Here is an 8,192-nt window from a genome sequence, read left to right as displayed (position 1 = left end):
TTTTATTTTTATTTTTTTTTGAGGGGGGGGGGGTTGGATTTAAAATTTGAAAGACAATGTACTCTGGACTGGTCCATTGGAGTAGAATTCTGCTGAATTAAAATGAGGGAAAAGGATTCAAAATGTAGTGCTCCATGGAAGTGTGATACTCCCTGAAGCAGTTTTTAATGCAGAGGTCCGGATGATCTGGGCAAGTGTCACACTGAGTGGTGGTGTGCTACCGAATGCCTCCCTTGCGACACACTTTATTTTTTCTGGGATCGTCCCTTCTTTCCAGAGTGGGGGACCTCACCTGGAAAGTGTTGCCGGGGATGATCCTGAGGCTCACAGTTCCAGAGGTGCTCTGACCTGCTCCTTGGCGGCCACCAAAGATGAGGGCCTTTAGAACTTCCTCTTGAAACTGCAAGAATGTCCCTGTGTTGCCAGCGTGCTGGAACAGTACAAAAGAGTTATACATGACAACCTGTACCAAGTAGACCGTAACTTTTTTGTACCATGTCCATGTTTTACACATGGCATCATATGGCTTGAGGACTTGATCAGAAAGATCAACTCCCCCATATACCGATTTTAGTCCAGAATACAATCAGGCTTGAGGGCCGGTCCCGCGGTACCTCGCACAGGGACAGGGGTGCTGACGTTCCCATGAATTGTGGTGAGCATCAGGACATCCCTCTTGTCCTTATACCTGACCAGCAACAGGTTTTCATGGGAAAAGGCACTCACGCTGGGGTATAGGAGCATGTAGGGGATGGGGCGGAAGGCCTCTTTGATTCTTCCAGACTGTCCCACAAGCGACCATGGATCTGGTGCGAGGGATGTGAAGAGAGGGATACTAGTATAAAATTATCCACATAAAGGTGGTAACCTTTGTCTAGCAATGGGGGCAAAAGGCCCAAAACGATTTTCTCGCTAACACCCAGAGTGGGGGGACATTCTGGGGGTTCAATACGGAATCTCATCCCTCATACACCATAAACTTTCAAGTGTACCATGAGTTACTCTCACAAAATTCTTACATCTTCCCGCCATACCACGCTCCCTTGGTTGGGATGTATTACCGAAAGCTGAGTCTAGCCCTTAACCCCTTAAGGACCAAGGACGTATCGGTACGTCCTTGGTCCTGCTCTTCTGATATAACGCGGGGTTACACAGTAACCCCGCGTCATATCATGGCGGGCCCGGCGTCATAGTGAAGCCGGGACCCGCCTCTAATAGCGCGCAGCGCCGATCGCGGCGCCGCGCGCTATTAACCCTTTAGCCGCGTGCTCAAAGCTGAGCCGCGCGGCTAAAAGTGAAAGTGAAAGTTCCCGGCTAGCTCAGTCGGGCTGTTCGGGATAGCCGCGGCTAATCGCGGCATCCCGAACAGCTGACAGGACAGCGGGAGGGCCCCTACCTGCCTCCTCGCTGTCCGATCGCCGAATGACTGCTCAGTGCCTGAGATCCAGGCATGAGCAGTCATGCGGCAGAATCGTTGATCACTGGTTTCTTATGAGAAACCAGTGATCAATGATGAAGATCAGTGTGTGCAGTGTTATAGGTCCCTATGGGACCTATAACACTGCAAAAAAAAAGTGAAAAAAAAAAGTGAATAAAGATCATTTAACTCCTCCCCTATTAAAAGTTTGAATCACCCCCCTTTTCCAATAAAAAAAAAAACACAGTGTAAATAAAAATAAAAATAAACATATGTGGTATCACCGCGTGCGGAAATGTCCGAATTATAAAAATATATCATTAATTAAACCACTCGGTCAATGGCGTGCGCGCAAAAAAATTCCAAAGTCCAAAATAGTGCATTTTTGGTCACTTTTTATATCATTTAAAAATGAATAAAAAGTGATCAATAAGTCCTATCAATGCAAAAATGGTACCGTTAAAAACTTCAGATCACGGCGCAAAAAATGAGCCCTCATACTGCCCCATACACCGAAAAATAAAAAAGTTATAGGGGTCAGAAGATGACAATTTTAAACGTATTAATTTTCCTGCATGTAGTTATGATTTTTTCCAGAAGTCCGACAAAATCAAACCTATATAAGTAGGGTATCATTTTAATCGTATGGACCTGCAGAATACATATGAGGTGTCATTTTTACCGAAAAATGTACTACGTAGAAACGGAAGCCCCCAAAAGTTACAAAACAGCGTTTTTTTTTCAATTTTGTCGCACAATGATTTTTTTTCCCGCTTCACCATAGATTTTTGGGCAAAATGACTGACGTCATTACAAAGTAGAATTGGTGGCGCTAAAAATAAGCCATCATATGGATTTTTAGGTGTAAATTTGAAAGAGTTATGATTTTTTAAAGGCAAGGAGCAAAAAACGAAAATGCAAAAACGGAAAAACCTCCGGTCCTTAAGGGGTTAAAGCTGATGAGAGACTCATCAACAGCGACCTCCCGCCCAGAGACATAGCCTTCCTAAAATTTGGCGGGGACATGCAGCATTATCAGCATAATGCAAACATTTCCAAATGGCCTCGAACTGGGGATGTGCCATGGCCATACTGTAGAGCGGGGTCTGGTAGAGGACGTCCCCATTCCAGTATTGCCTTACACTAGTTTTTTTTTAACTAAATCCATATGCAGCACGAGGCCCCAAAAGGTCCTCATTTCGGCTGCATGAACTGGCTTCCACTCATTGGGTCTAGTTAAAAATGAGCCCGGGCTTGCATCAACGAACTGTTGGGCATACAGATTCGTCTGGTCAACCATCAGATTGACAAAGTCGTCACTGAAAAAAAACCTCAAATAGTCCATTTCAGTGAACCTGACGATGTCAATCTTGATTCCTGAGTCACCAACAAACTCAGGAATCACGGGCTCATGGTCCGCTGGCTGAGTCCAGACAAGTTTTCCGGTGCGGGGCACCAGTAAACTTGGCTGGGGGGCTTGACTAGTATGAGTGCCAGGGGGACTCATACTAGCATGGGGCACAGGGTCAGGAGCAGAGAAGGTTTGCAGCCTCGCACGGCGGTGTCTCCACCGCCTTGGTGGCTCATCATCAGAACTAGATGATGTGGAGGACGAGGAAATAAATAAGGTATCGTCTTCCTCGTCCTCTGTGGTGCTTTCAGAGTCGGAGGCAAATTTGGCATATGCCTCCTCCGATGAAAACGCGCTGCGGGCAATTTCCCTACTTTAATGGGGGGTGAACATTATTGGTGCGTGTGGTGTGGTTCGAGACTTCCTACCCTAACCCATCCTAAACTACTGACTAACCCGCCCTAAGAACAAAATATAAAAATATTAAATAAAACTAAACTAAAAAAGAAAAAGAAAAAGAGAGATCAGTGTGTGCAGTGTTATAGGTCCCTATGGGACCTATAACACTGCAAAAGAAAAGTTAAAAAAAAGTGTTAATAAAGGTAATTTAACCCCTTCCCTAATAAAAGTTTGAATCACCCCCCATTTCCCATAAAAAAAATAAAACAGTGTAAATAAAAATGAAAATAAACATATGTGGTATCGCCGCGTGAGTAAATGTCCGAACTATAAAAATATATAATTAATTAAACCGCACGGTCAATGGCGTATGTGCAAAAAAATTCCAAAGTCCAAAAAAGCGTATTTTGATAACTTTTTATACCATTAAAAAATGAATAAAAAGTGATCAAAAAGTCCGATCAAAACAAAAATTGTACCGATAAAAACTTCAGATCACGGCGCAAAAATCACCTGACCTGTCCCTGCCTATGTCCCCACGCGATCTCCAGCATCCTCCTCATGCAGTGACAGGACTAGGAGCAGCAGCCTCACGCCGCTGCAACGATCCCCGCAAGGGTAAGTAAACTGGCGTGGGGGGGCCCGGGGGTGGTGGTGGGGGATTATATGGTGGTTAGGGGACCACAATGTGATGAGAGGTGTGTGTGTGTGAGTGTGTGTGTGGGGATGTTATGGGGGTGATAAGAGGTGCAGGGGTGTAATGGGGGTGATAAGAGGTGCAGGGGTGTTATGGGGAATGTTATGGGGGTGATGAGAGGTGCAGGGGTGTTATGGGGAATGTTATGGGGGTTGTCAGAGGTGCAGGGGGAGTGTTATGGGGGTCATGAGAGATGCAGGGGTGTTACGGGGGTGATAAGAGGTGCAGGGGGGGTGTTATGAGGGTGATGAGAGGTGCAGGGGGATGTTATGGGGGTGATAAGAGATGCAGGGGGGTGTTATGGGGGTGATGAGAGGTACAGGGGGAGTGTTATGGGGGTGATAAGAGGTGCAGGGGGTGTTATTGGGGTGATAAGAGGTGCTGGGGGTGATATAGGGGTGATAAGAGGTGCAGGGGTGTTATGGGGAATGTTATGGGGGGGTGTTATGGGGGTGATGAGAGGCGCCGGGGGGAGTGTTATGGGGGTCATGAGAGGTGCAGGGGTGTTATGGGGGTGATAAGAGGTGCAGGGGGTGTTATGGGGGTGATGAGAGGTGCATGGGGGTGTTAGGGGGGTGATAAGAGGTGCAGGTGGGGTGTTATGGGGGTAATCAGAGCTGCAGAGGGGTGTTATGGGGGTGATAAGAAGTGCAGGGGGGTGTTATGGGGGTGATAAGAGGTGCAGGGAGGGTGTTATGGGGGTGATAAGAGGTGCAGGGGGTGTTATGGGGGTGATGAGAGGTGCCCCCCCTGCACCTCTCCTCATCACCCCACCCATAACTCCCCCGGTTATAGTAGTGATGAGGAGAGGTGGGGGGGGGAGTTATAGTAATGATTAGGAGAGGTTTGGCGGGGGTTATGGGGGTGATGAGGACACAGAGGATAAGAGGGGGTGTATATGTATATATGATGTGTATGCATGTATGGCAATATTGTATTCAGTGGATTCAGTGTGGAGCAGCATTATATTCAGGGTACAGTGTGTGGCACTATTATATTCAGGGTACAGTGTGTGGCAGAATTATATTCAGTGGACACAGTGTGTAGCAGTATTATATTCAGGGTACAGTGTGTGGCAGTATTATATTTAGTGGGTACAGTGTATGGCAGTATTATATTTAGTGGGTACAGTGTGTGGCAGTATTATATTCAGGGTACAGTTTGTGCCAGTATTATATTTAGTGGGTACAGTGTGGGGCAGCATTATATTTAGTGGGTACAGTGTGTGGCAGGATTATATTTAGTGGGTACAGCATGTGGCAGTATTCAGGTTCCAGTGTGTGGCAGTATTATATTCAGTGGATACAGTGTGTGGCAGTATTATATTCAGGGTACAGTGTGTGGCAGTATTATATTTAGTGGGTACAGTGTATGGCAGTATTATATTTAGTGAGTACAGTGTGTGGTAGTATTATATTCAGGGTACAGTGTGTGGCAGTATTATATTTGGTGGGTACAGTGTATGGCAGTATTATATTTAGTGGGTACAGTGTGTGGCAGTATTATATTCAGGGTACAGTGTGGGGCAGTATTATATTTAGTGGGTACAGTGTATAGCAGTATTTTATTCAGGGTACAGTGTATGGCAGTATTATATTCAGGGTACAGTGTGGGGCAGAATTTTATTTAGGGTACAGTGTGGGGCAGTATTATATTTAGTGGATACAGTGAATAGCAGTATTATATTTAGTGGGTACAGTGTATAGCAGTATTATATTCAGGGTACAATGTGTGGCAGTATTATATTTAGGGTACAGTGTGGGGCAGTATTTTATTTAGGGTACACTTTCTGGCAAGGTTATAATGATTACTGTCTTCATACAGAGGATGAGGATCTGCTGACAAAGTGAGGAGCCAATGATGTCTGGATGTCAGACTCTGCAGAGAAGATGGAGCTGGAGGAAGACCTGGTCTCTGGACCAGATGAAGAAGAAAAGATAACAGAGAAGATATCACTCAAGTCAGAAGACATCACTCAGGTCACTGATATCATTGTGTGTTCTCCTGACTGTCCCATCAAATCTGTAGTCACTTGTAAGTTCTGCAGTGATGATGGGTAAAACTGTGTCCAATCTGTGTATCTTCAGCTGTTACAAAACTACAACTTCCATTGCAAGAGGCTTTTCAGACATGATGGGAGTTTTAGCTATCCAACAGCTGGAGAACCACTTCAACCGAGCTGATCGGTGGGGGTCTCAGCAGTCAGACCCCCACCAAAAAAAATGGCCTGGGGGGGGGTCTGGACAAGGGGTATGGGTAGGGGACACTGCTGCACCTAATGTGGGGGGAACACTGCTGCACCTAATGTGGGGGGAACACTGCTGCACCTAATGTGGGGGGGAACTGCTGCACCTAATATTGGGGAACACTGCCAACATAATGTTGGGAGAACTATGCTGCACCTTATGTGGGGGGAACACTGCCTGCCTAATGTGGGGGGAACACTGCCTGCCTAATGTGGGGGGGACACTGCCTGCCTAATGTGGGGAGAACTATGCTGCACCTAATGTTGGGGGAACACTGCCAACCTAATGTGGGGAGAACTATGCTGCACCTAATGTGGGGGGAACACTGCCAACCTAATGTGGGGAGAACTATACTGCCAACCTAATGTGGGGAGAACTATGCTGTACCTAATGTGGGGGGGACACTGCTTACCTAATGTGTGGAGAACTATGCTGCACCTAATGTAGGGGAAACACTGCCTACCTAATGTGGGGGGAACACTGCTGCACGTAATGTGGGGGGAACACTGCTGCACCTAATGTGCGTTGTATCGACGTTCGCTCACGTTGCGCTCCTAGAATTCAAGGGCCGGCGTTACCATGTCCTGACGCCGGCCCTAGAGCGTGACGTGCGTGAACATCAAGGGGGGGGGGGGGACTCCAAGTCCATTTTGCTTGGGGCCCCCAAATTCCTTCAAAAGGCCCTGACTGCAGCCCAAGTCAGAAGTGGATCCAGTAGGAAGAGAAGTATGAGTCCTTTCTTTATATTTCCCATTCCTTTTGGGTACACTTCTGGCTTTGGCTCTAAAACGGCAGAGGCAGTATTCCAAAAAACGCCAGAAATAAACCTGTGTGGGAACCTAGCTTTACACAGCAAACATTTCAAAACCTGGCATTGGGCCCACGAGGTCAGAACAGTGTCACTCCATGTGGAGAACCTAGCTTGATCCACTGATTATCAAGATCACTTAACCAGCCATAAGGCCTGGCACCATTGCTGGTAGATAGGGCGGGTTGTCCAAAACAAACTATAAACATACACATTTGATTTTCTCCTTGCAGAGACATCTAAAAAGTGCCTGTGAGGAGTCCTTCTTGCAGAGTTTCAGTAAAAGAGAGAAACTTTAACATACACTGGAAAAACTAAGTAAAATTGCTACTCTAGAAAGAACAAAACAGATTTTGCAATCCTACAGGTATATGCATGGTATAAGTATAGGGTATAGCTATAGGGAGCAGAGGTACCAGACACCTTTAAATCCTGGTTCTTATCACTATAAATATACCAGTATTACAAATGTCCCATGGTATGTTGGGGGTGGCACCCCTCCATAGACAGCAATACAGTTGTGGCTCCTCAACAGGATGCAATCCAAAACTCTATGAGAGTGGCAACAAAGCAAAAGCTCTTTATCAATACTGTGTATTCTATGTAAAGGATATTTTGTAGAAATTGAGTACAGATCTGAAATAGTGTTCATCACTAGATCAAAATGAAAACCTATCATTTTCACCCTATGGCAGTTATCTGAATTTTAGTAAATGGTATGATAAAGCTAATACATTCTATCTACTAGGAAGACTTTAGAGGTGGTAAATGATGATGTTTTGCATCAATCTCTAGGCAACAGTATAAAAATATCATGACTTTCAGAAGGAAGATTGACACTGTGTCTCACTCCCATTGTTGCTCCAGTGTAATCCATGTTAGCTTTGACATTTAGATTTTTGTATTTATATTAAAACATCTTTAAAAGGATTCTATTTTTCACCCACTGTAAACACACATGAGGAGAATGAAACTCATCCATCACCCACAATGATAGCTGACTTGGATGCTGATGGATCCTGAAAATGAGGCATGGCCATGTGGGAAGCATGTATCACCTGCTAAATATAGAGCTGATATATCATGGTGTGTGAGCAAGCATCCTGCTGTCCAGAGAAAGAGAAAAAGGCTGTCTACCGCCACCTGATCAATGGATTCTTGTTAATCTATGGGGTGAAACATGAAGCCAGGGGTCACCATGACAAACTCCTTCAACTTGGACTACATCACAAATTCGAGTTACCAATCCAATTTGATACAAACTTTAGGTTCAA

This window comes from Hyla sarda, chromosome 4 (assembly GCF_029499605.1).
Source record: "Hyla sarda isolate aHylSar1 chromosome 4, aHylSar1.hap1, whole genome shotgun sequence".
NCBI lineage: Eukaryota > Metazoa > Chordata > Amphibia > Anura > Hylidae > Hyla > Hyla sarda.
Note: the sequence above shows the minus strand (reverse complement) of the source record.